At 35.3% G+C, this 17,497-nt stretch overlaps 1 protein-coding gene and 1 pseudogene across 3 annotated transcripts in view; one reads left to right on the top strand and one right to left on the bottom strand.

Annotated features, from left to right (window-relative positions):
* The window catches only part of ARHGEF4 (Rho guanine nucleotide exchange factor 4), a 270,436-nt gene that overhangs the window by 34,356 nt on the left and 218,583 nt on the right, over positions 1-17,497 (top strand). The window lies entirely within an intron of this gene.
* LOC309630354 (glycine N-phenylacetyltransferase pseudogene) lies at positions 6,571-15,537 on the bottom strand (annotated as a pseudogene). The gene has a single exon. The product of its transcript is annotated as a glycine N-phenylacetyltransferase pseudogene (transcript).

Genomic DNA, 17,497 nt, shown 5'->3' with positions numbered 1-17,497 from the left:
ATTTCCATCTATTGTTCAACTAGGTGTTGAACTCTTCAACTATATTGCAGATCTATTTCTCCTTTTAGTTCTATCAGTTTTAGCTTCATATATTGTGCAGCTTTCTTTATTCATGCATATGCATTTAGGATTGCTATGTCTTCTTGGAGGATTAGCTCTTTAATCATTATATGATGTCCCTTTCTGTCTCTGTTCATTTACTCTGAAGTCTAATTTATATGACTATAAGATAGCCCTTTTTAAATTTCTTTTTACTAATATTTGCATGATGTATCATTTCTCATTTGTCCATTTTCAACCTGCCAATATAGTTACATTTGGAGAGAATTTCTTGTAGAAAGCATGTATCTGGGCCAGGTTTTAATCCACTTTGCCAATCTCTATCTTTTCATTGCTGTTAGACCATTTACACTTAATGTAAATATTGATATGGTAGGGCTAAGTCTTCCATTTTATTTTTATTTTAAGTTTGTTCTCTCTCTCACGTCTCTGTTTTCTTTTTCTTCCCTTTCTGTGGGTTACTTGAGCATTTTAGGTTAATTTTTAATACATAAACTTTATTTTTAGAGGATTTTTAGGTTTATGTAAAAATTAAATAGAGAGTAAGGAGAGTTCACATATATTCCTTCTCCTCATCCCCCACTGACAGTTTATCCTATGATTAACATCTTGCATTGATGTGGTGCATTTGTTACATTGATGAACCAATATTAATATATTAACTAAACTCCATTTTTTACATTAAGGTCACTCTTTGTTTTCTTTTAATTTTATTTATTGATTGATTTTAACATCTTTATTGGAGTATAATTGCTTTACAATGGTGTGTTAGTTTCTGCTGTATAACAAAGTGAATCAATTATACATATACATATATCCCCATATCTCCTCCCTCTTGCGTCTCCCTCCCACACTCCCTATGCCACCCCTCTAGGAGGTGGACACAAAGCACCGAGCTGATCTTCCTATGCTATGCAGCTGCTTCCCACTAGCTATCTATTTTACATTTGGTAGTGTGTATATGTCCATGCCACTCTCTCACTTCGTCCCAGCTTACCCTTCCCCCTCCCCATGTCCTCAAGTCCATTCTCTACGTCTGTGTCTTTATTCCTGTCCTGCCCCTAGGTTCTTCAGAACCTTTTTTTTTTTTTAGATCCATATATATGGGGTCACTCCTTGTGTTGTACAGTTTTGGAGGAGTTTTGAAACTTGAACATCATGTATCCACACTTATAGTATCATTCAGAATAGTTTCAATGCCTTAAAAATCCCCTTTGCTCCACTCCCCTCCTCCCAACCACTGCAACCACTGATCTTCTTCCAGAATGTCATATAGTTGGAATCATACAGTACGTAGCCTTTGAAGACTGGCTCCTTTCACTTAGCAATATGCATTTAAGTTTCCTCCGTGTCTCTTTGTGACTTGATAGCTCATTTCTTTTTATCTTTAAGTAATATCCAATTGTATGAATGTACCACAGTTGGTTTATCCATTCACCAACTGAAGAAAATCTTGGTTTTCAAGTTGGGCAGTTATGAATAAGCCTACTCATAAATGCTTATCTGCAGGTTTTTTGTGAATGTAATTTTCAAATCATTTGGATAAATATCACTGAGTGTAATTACTGGATCATAAGGTAAGAGTATATTTAGTTTTGTAAGAAACTGCCAAACTGTCTTCCAAAGTAGCTGTACTATTTTGCATTCCAACCAGGAATGAATGAGAGTTCCTGTTTTTCCACATTCTTGCCATCATTTGGTGCTGCCAGTGTCTTGGATTTTAGCCATTCTGATAGGTGTGTATGGATATCTCACTGTTGCTTTGATTTGCAATTTCCTAAGGATATGTGACGTTAAGCATCCTTTTACAGTCTGTCTGCCATTGGTATATCTTCTTGGTGAGGTGTCTTCAATATTTTGTCCCTTTTTCATTGGCTTATTTATTTTCTTATTGCTTGGTTTTAAGAGTTCTTTGTATACTTTGGAATTAAGTCCTTTATCAGATATGTGTTTTGCAAATATTTTCTGCCAGTTTGTAGTTTGCCTTCTTGTTCTCTTAACAATGCCTTTGGGCTTCCCTGGTGGCACAGTGGTTGAGAATCCACCTGCCAGTGCAGGGGACACGGGTTTGAGCCCTGGTGCAGGAAGATCCCACATGCCGTGGAACAACAAAGCCCATGCCACAACTACTGAGCCTGTGCTCTAGAGCCCATGAGCCACAACTATTGAAGCCCACATGCCTAGAACCCATGCTTCATAACAAGAGAAGCCACTGCAATGAGAAGCCCACACACCACAACGAAGAGTAACCCCCGCTTGCCGCAACTAGAGAAAAGCCCGCACGCAGCAACAAAGACCCAATGCAGCCAAAAATAAATAAATAAAATAAAATAGATTTTTTTAAAAAAATGCCTTTCACAGAACAGAAGTTTTTAATTTTAATGAAATCCAACTTATCAGTTTTTTCTTTCATGTATTATATTTTCAGTGTTGTATCTAAAAACTCATTGCCAAACTCAGGGTCACCTAGATTTTCTCCTATGTTATCTTGTAGAAATTTTATAGTTTTATACTCTACACTTGGGTCTATGATCCATTTTTAGCTTTTTTGGTGGAAAGTGTAAGGTCAGTGTCTAGATTATTATTTTTTGTATGTGGATGTCCAGTTGTTCCAGCACCATTTGTTAAAAGACTATTCTTTCTCTACTGTATTGACTTTTGCTCCTTTGTCAAAGATAAGTTGACTATATTTGGGTGGGTTTATTTCTAGACTATTCTGTTCCATTGATCTATCTGTCCTTTCAATAATACCGCACTATCTTGATTACTATAGCTTTGAAGCAATTAATACTATAGATAATACCATAGCTATATAGTCTTGAAAAGTAGCTATAGTCTGAAAAGCAGTTATATAGTCTTAAAGTTGGATGGTGTCAGATCTCTGAATTTATTCCTCTTCTTTAATATTGTGTTGGCTAATCTGGATCTTTTGTCTCTCCAAATAAACTTTAGACTCAGATTATATGACTTTCAATATAAACTTTATTTTTTAATAGATCTTTATTGGAGTATAATTGCTTCACAATACTGTGTTAGTTTCCGTTGTACACCAAAGTGAATCAGCCATATGCATGCATATGTCCCCATATCCCCTCCCTCTTGAGCCTGCCTCCCATCTTCCCTATTCCACCCCTCTATGTCATTGCAAAGTACCGAGCTGATCTCCCTGTGCTATGCTGCTGCTTCCCACTAGCTAACTATTTTACATTCGGTAGTGTATATATGTCGATGCTACTCTCACTTTGCCCCAGCTTCCCCCTCCCACCCCATGTCCTCAAGTCCATTCTCTACATCTACATCTTTATTTCTGCCCTGCAACTAGATTCATCAGTACCTTTTTTTTTTTTTTTAGATTCCATATATATGTGTTAGAATACGGTATTTGTTTTTCTCTTTCTGACTTACTTCACTTTTTATGACAGACTCTACGTCCATCCACCTCACTACAAATAACTCAATTTCGTTTCTTTTTATGGCTGAGTAATATTCCATTGTATATATGTGCCACATCTTCTTTATCCATTCATCTGTCAATGGACATTTAGGTTGCTTCCATGTCCTGGCTATTGTAAATAGTGCTGAAGTGAACATTGTGGTACATATCTCTTTTTGAATTATGGTTTTCTCAGTGTATATGCCCAGTAGTGGGATTGCTGGGTCATATGGTAGTTCTATTTTTAGTTTTTTAGGGAACCTCCATACTGTTTTCCATAGTGGTTGTATCAATTTACATTCCCACCAGCAGTGCAGGAGGGTTCCCTTTTCACCACACCCTTTCCAGCATTTATTGTTTCTAGATTTTTTGATAATAGCCATTCTGACCAGCATGAAGTGATACCTCATTGTAGTTTTAATTTGCATTTCTCTAATAATTAGTGATGTTGAACATCTTTTCATGTGCCTCTTGGCCATCTGTATGTCTTCCTTGGTGAAATGTCTATTTAGGTCTTCCACCCATTTTTTAATTGGATTGTTTATTTTTTTGATATTGAGCTCCATGAGCTGTTTGTATATTTTGGAGATTAATCCTTTGTCTGTTGTTTCATTTGCAAATATTTTCTCCCATTCTGAGGGTTATCTTTTTGTCTTGTTTATGGTTTCCTTTGTTATGCAAAAGCTTTTAAGTTTAATTAAGTCCCATTTGTTTATTTTTATTTCCATTACTCTAGGAGGTGGGTCAAAAAGGATCTTGCTGTGGTTTATGTCAAAGAGTGTTTTTCCTGTGTTTTCCTCTAAGAGTTTTATAGTGTCTGGTCTTACATTTAGGTCGTTAATCCATTTTTGAGTTTATTTTTGTGTATGGTGTTAGGGAGTGTTCTAATTTCATTCTTTTACATGTAGCTGTCCAGTTTTCCCAGCACCATTTATTGAAGAGGCTGTCCTTTCTCCATTGTATGTTCTTGCCTCCCTTGTCATTCAACATTAAGTTTAGAATCAGACACAGCTTAGAATCAGTCCACAAAGTAACTTACTGGAATTTTTACTGGAATTTCACTGAATCTATATATCAAGTTGGAAGAACTTAATTGTAACAATAATGGGTCTTCCTACCCATAAACATGGACTATCTCTCCATTTATTTATGATTTCTTTTATCAGAGTTGTGCAATTTCCCTGATATAAATCTTATTTATATTTTGTTAGATGTATACCTAAATATCTCATTTAGATAATTAATTAGGTGCTTGTGTAAGTGGCATCTGTGTTTTTAATACAAATTCCAATTGCTTATTGCTGGTATATAGGAAAGCAATTGACTTTTATATATTTACTTTGTATCCTGAAACCTTGCTATAATTGCTTATTATTTCTAGGGGATTATTATTATTATTATTATTATTATTATTATCATTACTAATTCTTTGAGATTTTCTACATAGACAATCATGTCATCTGTGGGCAAAGACAGTTTTATGTCTTCCTTCCCAATCTGTATACCCAATCTTTTCTTTTCTTTTCTTGTCTTATTACATTAGCTGGAATTTCTAGTACAATGTTGAATTGGAGTGATGAGAGGAAACATCCTTGGCTTTTTCCAGTTCCTTTGAGGGAAAGCATCTGTTTCTGACTACTAAGTATGACATTAGCTATAGATTTTTTGGTAGATGTTCTTTATATACAAAAGGAAGATAAAGAGGAAGTTTATCCTCTAATTCTAGTTTGCTGAGAGTAATTTTTTTCATGAACTGTGCTGGGTTTTATCAAATGCTTCTTCTGAATCTATTGATGTGACCATATTATCTCTCTTCTTTAACGTGTTGATGTAACTGATAGCATTACTGGATTACATTTAGAATGTTGAACCAGCTGTGCATACCTTGGTCACATTTGGTCATAGTATGTAATTCTTTTTACAGATTTGAGTTATTAATATTTTGTTGAGGATTTTGCATTTATGTTGTGAGAGATATCTGTAATTTTCTCTTCTTGTAATGTCTTTTTTGTCTGGTTTTAGTATTAGGTTAATCCTGGTATAATGAGTTAGGAAGTGTTCCCTCTGCTTTTATTTTTCTGGAGAAATTGTAAAGAATTGTTATCATTTGTTCCCTAAACGTTTTGTAGAATTCACCAGTGAACCCATGTGGGCCTGGTGCTTTCTGTTTCAGAAGACTATTAATTATTGACTTAATTCCTATAATAAATGTAGATCTATTCAGATTATTTCTTCTTGTGTGAGTTTTGCTGTATGTCCATTAACCTTGTGTATTTCAAGCAATTAGTCCATTTTCTCTAAGTTATGAAATTTATGGGAACACAGTTGTTCATACTGTTCCTTTATTATTCTTTTAATGTCCATGAGATCAGTAGCGATAGCCTGTTTTTCATTTCTGATAATAGTAATTTGTGTTTTCTTTTATTCTTGGTTAGCCTGGCTAGAGGATTGTCAATTTTATTATCTTTTCCAAGAACCAGGTTTTGATTTCTTTGATTCTTTGTGTTGTTTTCCTATTTCAGTTTCTTTAACTTCTACTCTTGTTTTTATTGTTTCTTTTTTTTTCTACGTACTTTGAAGTTCATTTGCTCTTTATCTAGTTTCATAGCTAGATTATTGATTTTATATATTTCTTCTTTTCTAATATGTACATTTGATGCTATAAATTTCCCTCTAAGCACTGCTTTTGCTGCACCCCACAAATTCTAAGTTGTATTTTCATTTTGTTCAAAATACTTTATTTCTTGAGACTTTTTTTGACTCATGTATTGTTTAGAAGTGTGCTGTTTACTCTCCAAATATTTTGACCTTTTTCAGCTTTTTGTTATTGACTTGTTATTGTGGTCTGAGAGCATACTTTGTACGATTTCCATTTTTAAATTGTTAAGATGTGTTTTATGACCCATACTTAATATCTACCTTGATGAATGTTCCATGTAGGCTTGAGAAGAATTTGATTTCTGTTGTGGGATGATGCAATCCATACCTATGAGCAGATTGATGATTGATGGTGCTCTTCAGTTCAATTGTATCCATACTACCTATTGGATCTTCAATTACTAATAGAGGGGTTTTTTTTTTTTTTTAAGAAATTCACGTTCTTTTTTATTTATTTATTTATTTATTTATTTATGGCTGTGTTGGGTCTTCATTTCTGTGCGAGGGCTCTCTCTAGTTGTGGCAAGTGGGGACCACTCTTCATCGCGGTGCGTGGGCCTCTCACCATCGTGGCCTCTCTTGTTGCGGAGCACAGGCTCCAGATGCGCAGGCTCAGTAATTGTGGCTCATGGGCCCAGTTGCTCCGTGGCATGTGGGATCTTCCCAGACCAGGGCTCGAACCCGTGTCCCCTGCATTGGCAGGCAGATTCTCAACCACTGCGCCACCAGGGAAGCCCCTAATAGAGGGGTTTTTAAGTCTCCAGCAAGAATAATGAATTTGTCTTTCTCCGGTTCTTCTTTCTTTTTTTTTTTTCTTTTTGCCTCATATATTTTGACCCTGTTTTTAGGTGCATGCACATTAATGATTATTATGTCTTCTTGAAGAATTTACCTCTTGATCATTATGTAACATCCTCTATATTCCTGATAAATTTTCCTAGCTCTGTGATCAACTTTGCCTGAAATTAAGATAGATACTTTAGTTTTCTTTTGATTAGTGTTAACATGGTATACCTTTCCCCATGATTTTACTTGTTTTTCTTTTTTATTATGATAAAATATACATAACATAAAACTTACAGTTCTAACAATTTTAAGTGTACAATTCAGTGGCATTACATGCACTCACATTATGGTGCAACTGGTGCAACCATCACCATCATCCATCTACAAAATGTTTTTCACTTCCCATACTGAAACTCTGTACCCATTAAATAATAACTCCCCATTTCCCCTCACCCAAGCCCCTGAAAACAACCATTCTATTTTTATCTCTATGAAATTTTCTACTCTGTGTGTTTCATATAAGTGGAACCATACAGTATTTGCCCTCTTCTGGCTGGCTTATTTAACATAGCATAATGTCTTTAAGGTTCATACATGTTATAACATGTATCAGAATTTCCTTTCTTTTTAAGTCTGAATATACCAGGTTTTGTTTATCCATTGAGGGACACTTGAGTTTCTTCTCTTTTATGACTATTGTGAATAATGCTGCTATGATACAGATGTACAAATATCTGTTTGAGTCCCTGCTTTCAATTCTTTCAGATATATACCCAGAAGTGGAATTGCTGGATCATATGGTTATGGTAATTCTATGTTTAATTTTCAGAGTAACAGTCATACTATTTTCCGTAGCAGCTGCAGCACTTTATGTTTCTACCAGCAATGCAGAAATGTTCCAATTTCTCCACAACCTTGCAAACACTCATTATGTTCTCTTTTTTTAATAATAGCCCTCCTGCTGGATATGAAGTAGTATATCATTGTGGTTTTTATTTGCCTTTCCCTAATGGCTACTGGTGTTGCACCTTTTTTAAGGTGCTAATTGGCCACCCTATGACTTTTTGGAGAAATGTCTATTCAAGTTATTTTACCCATTTTTAAGTGGGTTTGCTTATTTTGTTGCTGAATTGTATGAGTTCTTTATGTATTCTGGAAGTTAATACTTTGTGAGCTGTATGATTTGCAAATGTTTTCTCCCATTATGGGTTGCTTTCACTCTGTTGATAAGAGACCATGATGCAAAAATTTTTAATTTTGACAAAAGTCCAGTTTATCTATTTTTGTTACCCATGCTGTTGGTGTCATATGCAAGGAATCATTGCCAAATCCAATGTCATGCAGCTTTTCCCCTATGTTTTTTTTCTAAAATTTTTTATAGTTTTTAACTCCTACATTTAGGTCTTTGATCTGTGTTGAGTTAATCTTTGTATATGATGTAAGGGAAGGTTCTAACTTCATTCTTTCACACGTGGATATTCAGCTTCCCAATACCATTTGTTGAATAGACTGTCCTTTATTGCCACCCTTGTCAAAAATCATTTGATCATATACATGAGAGTTTATTTCTGGGCTCTCTATTCTATCCCATTGGTCTATATGTCTGTCTTTATGCCAGTAACAAACTGTTTTGATTACTGTAGATTTGTAATAAGTTTTGAAATCAGGAAATGTGAGACTTCCTACTTTGTTCTTATTTTCCAAGATTGTTTTGGCTACTTGTTGCTCCTTGAGACTCCATTTGAATTTTAAGATGGGTTTCTCTATTTCTGCAAAAAATATGTCATTGGGATTTTGATAGGGATTGCGTTGAATCTGTGGATCATTTTAGGTAGCATTGTCATCTTAGCAGTATTGAGTATTCCAATCTATGAACATGAAATACCTTTCCCTTTATTGGTGTCTTCTTTAATTTCTTTCAGCAATGTTATGTAGTCTTCAATGTACACGTCTCTCACCCCCTTTGTTAAGTTTATTCCTAAGTATTTTATACTTTTTCTTGCTACTGTAAATAGAAATTTCTTAATTTCCTTCTGGATTTTTCATTGTTAGTGTATAGAAATGTAAGTGAATTTTGTATGTTGATTTTTGTATCCCACAAAATTGGTTTTTGGTGGGGTTTTTTGCTGAATTGCTAATTCATTTATTAGCTTTGACAGTTTTTTGTGTGTGTTATGTGGAGTCTTTTCGTGTATATTTGGAATATAAGGTCATGTTATCTGCAAACAAAGATAATTTTATTCCTCCCTTTTCAATTTGGATGCCTTTTATTTATTCTTCTTGCCTATTTGCTCTTGTGAGGACTTCCATGACTATGTTGAATAGAAGTGGAGAAAGTGGGAATCCTTATTTTGTTCCTATTTGGGGGGAAAAGCTTTCAAACTTTGACCACTGAGTATGATGTTAGCTAAGGATTTTTCATATATGGCCTTTGTCATATTGAGGAAGTTGCCTTCTATTCCTGGTTTATTGGGAGTGTGTTTTATTAAGAAAGGGTATTGACTTCTGTCAAATATTTTTTCTTCATCAGTTGAGATGATCGTGTTTGGTTTTGTTGTTGTTGTTGATTTGTTTGTTTTTCCCTTCATTCTAGTAATTGATTTTACGAAATCAATTTTCACATGTTGAAGCATTATTACATTCTGGGGAAAAAATCATTTGGTCATGATACTTACTTTTCAATATGCTGCTGAATTCAATTGGCTAGTGTTTTATTGAAGATTTTTGCATCAACATTCATAAGGGATATTGGTCTGTAGTTTTCTTGTCTGGTGTTAGTGTCAGGGTGATACAGGCTTCAGAGAAGGAGTTGGGAATTATTCCCTCCCCTTCAATATTTTGGAAAGTTTGAAAATAATTGGTGTTAATTCTTCTTGAAATGATTGGTAGTATTTACCAGTTAAGCCATTTAGTCCTGGGCTTTTCTTTGTCCTTGAGGATTTTGACTACTGATTCACTTTCTTTACTAGTTATAGATATATTCAGATTTTTTATTTATTCATGATTCAATTTTGGTGGATTGTGTGTTTCTAGGAATTCGTCTATTTCATTTAGGTTAAACAATATGTTGGTATACAAATGCTTATAGTATTCTTTTTATTTCTGTAACATCTTTAGTATTGTTGTTGCTTTTATTTCTAATGTTAGTAATATGTCAGTTCCCTCTGCCAGTTTTGGGTTTAATTTGCTTTTCTTTTCCTTAAGGTGCAAATGTAGGTTATTGATTTGAGATGTTTCCTTCCTTTTTAATGTATGCATTTACAACTGTAAATTTTCTTCTTACCACTGCTTTTACTGTATCCCATAGGTTCTGGTATTTTGTGTTTTCATTTTCAATAATCTCGGTGTATTTTCTAATTTTGCTTTTAACTTCCCCTTTGACCCACTGGTTTTTCAGAATGTGTTGTTTAATTTCCTCATATTTGTGAATCCAGTTTTCCTTCTGATACTGATTTCTAACCATTGTGATAGAAAAATATTTTTTATAATTGCAACCTTTTAAAATTTATTGAGATGTGTTGTGGCCTAACATATGGTCTATCTTGGATAATGTTCCATGTGCACTTTTGAAAAATATGTATTATGCTGTTCTTTGGTGTTCTGTATATTTGTTAGGTCTAATTAGTTTATGATTTTGTTCAAGTCCTCTATTTCATTATTGATCTTCTGTTTGGTTGTTTTACCATATTTAAAGTGGTATATTGAAGTCATATATATATATATATGTTATTATTATAGGAATTTCTTTTTCTCCCTTCAAATCTATAATGTTTGCTTCATGTATTTGGGGGCTCTGATGTTTGGTGAATATATGTTAAAATTGTTATATCTTCTTGGTGAATTGATCCTTTTATCAATCTATATTGTCTTTGTCTCTGTAACAGTTTTTGATTTAAGGTCTAATTTGTTTGATTTAGTATAGCCACTTTAGCCCTCTTTTGGTTAGTATTTTTATGGAATATATTTTTCAATCCTTTCACCTTCAACCTATTTGTGTCTTTATATCTAAAGTGAGTCTCTTGTAGACATCATACAATTGGATCACCAAGGTTTTTTTAAAAAACCAATTCTGCCATTCGATGCCTTTTGATTGGAAAGTTTAAGCCATTTACATTTAAAGTAATCACTGATAAGAAGGGATTTACTCTGCCATTTTGCTATTTATTTTTTGTATGTCATATAACCTTTTTTATTCCTCATTTCCTCGATTACTGTCTTTTTACTGAAGTTGCTTTTTATTGAAGTATAGTTGATTCACAATATTGTGTTAGTTTCAGGTGTACCTCAAAGTGATTCAGTTACATATATATTTCTCAGATTATTTTCCATTATAAGCTATTACAAGATATGAATATAGTTCCCTGTGCTATACAATAAATTCTTGTTGCTTATCTCTTTTATGTATAGTAGTTTTTATCTGTTAATCCCATACTCCTAATTTATCCCTCCCCACTTCCTTTCCACTTTGGTAACCATAAGTTTGTTTTCTTTTTCTTTTTTTCAATATGTAATAGCCTTTATTAAATTGTATAAATTGTCCTACATCTTGGTATAAGAATAATGGCTGGTATTAATTATAAAACTCCTCCTTAAACACAAAAGAACATTACATTTGAATTATCTTTTTCTACCCAGAGTAGTCTTGTTTTGATACAAATAATTCATTGTTCATCCTGCAACTTGAAACAAGTTGATAACATGCCACATTTTTTTATCTTGTCAATTTAGAAAAAAAAAGTCATATTCAATATTTACAGATTTAACCTAGTTCACAGAATATACAAATGTTATGTGTGATAAAATCCCACAAATTAGATCCAATTTTATAGATTTTCCCTGATTTACCTTAAATTTAAAGTATCTCTACCACATACATTTTAAGTTATTTTTAAATAACAGTTTTAGTTTTGCACGTGTATTGTTTCTGGGTAACAAGATGTTAAGTTGTCCTGCTATTGTGATATGACAAGCTACTTAAATTCTCTTCTCTACATTCCATGTACACACTCTAAATAGAGATAAATATGATGGTGCTGGAAAGAATAATGACACCATTAGAATAATGGGTTGCATTTATTCTTTACTGATTATGGATACTTTCCTTACTAGCCATATGCATTAAAAGAAAATTGTGAACCAGTAAAATAAACTAGATGAACAGAAATACTGCATGATGTCACTTATATGTGGGATCTTGCCAAACAAAAGTCTAACTCATAGAAACACAGAATAGAATGGTGGTTGCCAGGGTTGGAATGTGGAGGAAATAGGAAGCTCTGCTGGACCCAAAGGGAAGTTCATGAGTGACTTGTGAACCACACTCGTGGTTCTGTTGACCATTCACACTACTTCCCCAGAGTCCAAACAGCACACACTGATTTACTGCTGATTACAATTTATTCTTTCTTTCTGCCCACCCCTCTGCATCTCTTGCCATGTGACCAGCCCACCCAACACTGTCTTGGGTTCGTGGCTGCTTCACAGAGGTACACAGTTCCACTGGTTCCAGTCATAGGGCATGGGGGTATGATGCAGATTGTGCCTAATTTTCTGTACGATTTTGTTGGCTCTGTCTGTATGGTTATATAGGGGAAAGCCAAGTTTGTCCAGAGCCTGGATGTGGACAAACAACAGATGGGAGACAAGACCGAGGCCCTGGTACTCAGGCAGGGTGGCCCCCATCCACACCTCTCCTGTATGATCCATCAGGGACCAGGGCACAGGGGTCCCCTCAGGCTCCAGCAGGCAGAAGTTGGGGAAGGTCTGGATACAGCGCTTGATGAATCTCTGGCTACTCTTATTGCCACCGAAATGCCATAATTTATTCACCAAGGCAGCATAAGTAGGATCCAGGGATGAGAGTTTAAACTTCTCTTGGTCAATGGCTTTGGGTCTGCCATAGCCAAGAGGTAAGTTCTTTGTCTCTGTCAGGGAAGGAAGCAGTTTCCTCACTGTCTCAGGCATCACATACAGAATGCATTGTGTTTGCTTGACCTTAACAAATTTAGTGGTTACAAGATTCTGTATCACCTCATCCAGACTGGACTGTGAACTTTGGATCTGCAAAGTGTTTCCAATTGATGACCTCTGATGTGCTAAGGGATTCTTGACAGTTGTTGAGATCCTTAGAATAGATTTGGTAGGTGTTGGTGTAATGATCAAAGTCATCTGCCATTTCCTACTCCTGAGGGTGGATAACCATAGTATTAAAATCAGGCCACTTGTCCACCAGGGCCTTTAGCTTGAAGGGGTTTCCCTGGTCCATATGGACAGTCCCATAAACCTTTAAGGACACAGGGAGGCTCTTCCTCAAGGATTTCTCTAACATCTGCAGCAGTTGTGGGCCTTGTAAGTGGAACATCTTGACATGTACCTTAATTTTGGTACCCAACTTTGGTTTCCCAACTCTCTGGTCACTGTGTTCAGGGTCTTCTCCTCTTCAGCTCAACACTTCAGGAGCACTGGTTCTTTGGGATGAGCAGGTAGAATCCTACTATATGAAACCTGTCATCTCCCAAATGTCGATTCCTTGCTCCAACTACCAAGCACTAAGGCAGCCAGTGCCACTTTGGGAAATTTTGAAGGGCAGATCCTCAGGACAAGTGGTCTTGGCAGCTGCTATAGCTTACCCAAAAATCCCCCAACCAGGGGTGGGTGTGGGGCAGATGGCCACAAGCAGCGAGGCCCCTGTCTGGCTCACCAAAATTTGTTACCAAGTCCAAGCTTGTACTGCTTACAGCACGATAGGCCAATAAATTGAAAGGTGAGTTGTTGGGACAAGGAATAGCAGCTATTCAGAAAGCCAGCAGACCAAAAAGATGGTGGACTTGTGTCCCAAAGAACCATCTTCTGTAAGTTTGTTTTCTATGTCTGTGAGTCTGTTTCTGTTTTGTATATAGATTCATTTATATTATTTTTTAGAGTACACGTATAAGTGATATAATATTTTTCTTTGTCTGACTTACTTCAGTTATTATGATATGCTCTAGGTCCATCCATATCGTTGCAAATGGCAATATTTCATTCTTTCTTATGGCTGAGCAATATTCCATTGTATATATACACTACTTTTCTTAAACCAATCATTTGTTGATGGCACTTGGGTTGATTCCATGTCTTGGTTATTGTAAATAGTGTTGCTGTGAACCTTTGGGTGCATGTATATTTTTGGACTAGAGTTTTCATCTTTTCAGGATATATGCCCAGGAGTGGGATTTCTGGATTATATGGTAGTTCTATTTTTAATTTTTAAAGGAACCTCTATACTGTTTTCCATAGTGGCTGCACCAATTTACACTCCCATCAACAGTGTAGGAGGGTTCTTTTTCTCCACACCCTCTCTAGCATTTATTATTTGTAGACTATTTGATAATAGGCATTCTGACCAGTGTGAAATGATACCTCATTTTGGTTTTTATTTGCATTTCTCTAATAAATAGCAATATTGAGCATATTTTCATGTACCTCTTGGCCATCTGTATGTCTTCTTTGGAGAAATGTCTATTTAGGTCTTCTGCCCATTTTTTGATTGGGTTGTTTTTTTTTTATATTGAACTCCATGAGCTGTTTGGATATTTTGGATATTAACCCCTCATTGGTTGCATCATTTGCCAATATTTTTCTCCCATTCCATAAGTTGTCTTTTTGTTTTATTCATAGTTTTCTTTACTATGCAAAAGCTTTCTAGTTTGGTTAGGTCCCATTTGTTTATTTTTGCTTTTATTTCTTTTGCCTTAGGAGACTGATCTAAGAAAATATTGCTACAATTTATGTCTGAGACACAAGAGGGGAGGGATATGGGGATATATGTGTATGTATAGCAGATTCACTTTGTTATACAGCAGCAACTAACACAACAATGTAAAGCAATTATACTCCAATAAAGATGTTTAAAAAAAATTTATGTCTGAGAATGTTTTGCCTATGTTCTCTTCTAGGAGTTTTATGGTGTCATGTTTCATATTTAGGTCTTTAAATCATTTTGAGTTTATTTTTGTACATAGTGTGAGGAAATGATCTAATTTCATTGATTTACATGTAGCTGTCCACCTTTCCCAACAGCACTTGCTGAAGTGACTGTCTTTTCTTTGTTGTATATTCTTGCCTCCTTTGTCATAGATTCTTTGATGGTAGGTGTGTGGGTTTACTTCTGGTTTACTTCTCTATTCTATTCCATTGATCTGAATGTCTGTTTTTGTGCCAGTACCATGCTGTTTTGACTACTGTAGCTTTGTAGTATTGCCTGAAGTCTTGGGAGGGTTATGCCTTCAGCTTTGTTCTTATTCCTCACAATGGCTTTGGCAATTCTAGGTATTTTGTAGTTCCATATAAATTTTAGGATTATTTGTTCTAGTTCTGTGAAAACAATGTCATGGGTAATTTGATAGGGATCACATTAAATCTGTAGATTGCTTTGGGTAATATGGCCATTTTAACAATATTAATTCTTCCAATCCAAGAGCATGGGATATCTTTCCATTTCTTTGAATCATTTTCAATTTCCTTTATCAATGTTTTATAGTTTTTAACATATGGGTATTTCACCTTCTTGGTTAAGTTTATTTTGAGGTATTTTTTTGACATGATATTAAATGGAATTATTTTTTAATGTAAATGACTGCTTATATTTATTTATTTATTTATGACTGTGTTGAGTCTTCGTTTCTGTGCGAGGGCTCTCTCTAGTTGCGGCAAGTGGGGACCACTCTTCATCGCGGTGCGTGGGCCTCTCACCATCGCGGCCTCTCTTGTTGCGGAGCACAGGCTCCAGATGCGCAGGCTCAGTAATTGTGGCTCACGGGCCCAGTTGCTCCGTGGCATGTGGGATCTTCCCAGACCAGGGCTCGAACCCGTGTCCCCTGCATTGGCAGGCAGATTCTCAACCACTGCGCCACCAGGGAAGCCCTAAAGGGAATTTTTTGTTTTAAATTTTCTCTTTCTGATATTTCATTGTTAGAGTAAAGTAATGCAAGAGATTTCTGTATATTAATCTTGTATCCTGTTATCTGGCTGAATTCATCTATTAGTCCTAATTGTTTATGTGTGGAGTCTTTAGGGTTCTCTGTGTAGAGTGTCTTGTCATCTGCAAATAGTGACAGTTTTACCTCTTTCCTTACAATTTGGATACATTTCCTGTCTTTTTTTTCTCTGATTGCTGTGGCTAGGACTTCCAGTACTATGTTGAATAGAAGTGTTGGGAGTGGGCATCCTTGTCTTTTTCCTGAATTTAGTGGAATGACTTTCACCTTTTCACTGTTGAGTATTATTTTGGCTGTAGGTTTGTCATAAATGGCTTTTTCATGTTGAGATATGTTCCCACTTTATTCATTTTCATGAGAGTTTTTAACATGAGTGGATGTTGTTTGCTTTATCTGCATCTATTGAGATAATTATATGGGTTTTGCCTTTTCTTTTGTTAATACGGTGTATCACATTGATTGATTTGCATATGTTGAACCATCCTTGTGGCCCTGGAATGAATCCAACTTGCTCATAGTGTATGATCTTTTTTATGTATTGTTGCATTCAGTTTGCTAATGTTTTTTGGGAATTTTTGCATCTATATTCATCAAAGATATTGGCCTGTAGTTTTCTTTTTTGGTAGTGTCTTTGTTTGGCTTTGGTATCAGGGTGCTTTTGGCTTTGTAGAATGACTTTGGGAGTGTTCCCTCTGCTTCAATCTTTTAGAAGAGTTTGAGAAGGACTGGTATAAGTTCTTCTTTGTATGCTTGGCAGAATTCCCCAGTGAAGCCATCTGGTCCTGAACTTTTGTTTGTAGGGAGGTTTGTTTTTTTTTTAAGTGGTTCTATTTCACTTCTAGTGATCACTCTATTCAAATTATGTTTCTTATTGACTCAGTTTTGGCAGGCTATATGTTTTTAGAAACTTGTCCATTTCTTCTAGGTTGTCCAATTTGTTGGCATATAATTGTTATTTCTCCTCCGTCACTTCTTATTTTGTTTATTTGGGTCCTCTCTCTTTTCTTCTTGGTGAGCCTGGACAGAGGTCTGTTGACTTTGTTTATCCTTTCAAAGAACCAGCTCTTGATTTTATTGATTTTTATATTGTTTTTTTAATCTCTATTTTATTTATTTTCTCTCCAATATTTATTATTTCCTTCCTTCTGCTGACTTCAGGCTTTGTTTGTTCTTCTTTTTCTAATTCTTTTAGGCATTGGGTTATGTTATTTATTTGAGTTTTTCTTGTTTATTAAGGAAGGCCTGTATTGCTATGAACTTCCTCTAAGGACTGGTTTTGCTGCATCCCATAGATTTTGTAAGGTTGTGTTTTCATTGTCATTTGTTTAGAGGTATTTTCTGATTTCCTCTTTGATTTCATCACTGACCCATTGATTTTTTAGTAGCTGTTGTTTAGTCCCCATGTGATCATTTTTTGCCCATTTTTCTTTCTAGTTTCATATCATTGTGGTCAGAAAAGATGCTTGAAATAATTTCTATACTCTTAAATTTGTTGAGGCTTGTTTTGTGGTCTATCCTAGAGAATGTTCCATGTGCATTTGAAAAGAATGTCTATCCTGGATTTTTTTGGGTGTAGTGTCGT

The sequence above is a fragment of the Balaenoptera borealis genome (genome assembly GCF_965194805.1).
Source record: "Balaenoptera borealis genome assembly, chromosome: 6".
NCBI classification, from domain to species: domain Eukaryota; kingdom Metazoa; phylum Chordata; class Mammalia; order Artiodactyla; family Balaenopteridae; genus Balaenoptera; species Balaenoptera borealis.
This window is presented reverse-complemented; position numbering and strand designations above follow the sequence as displayed.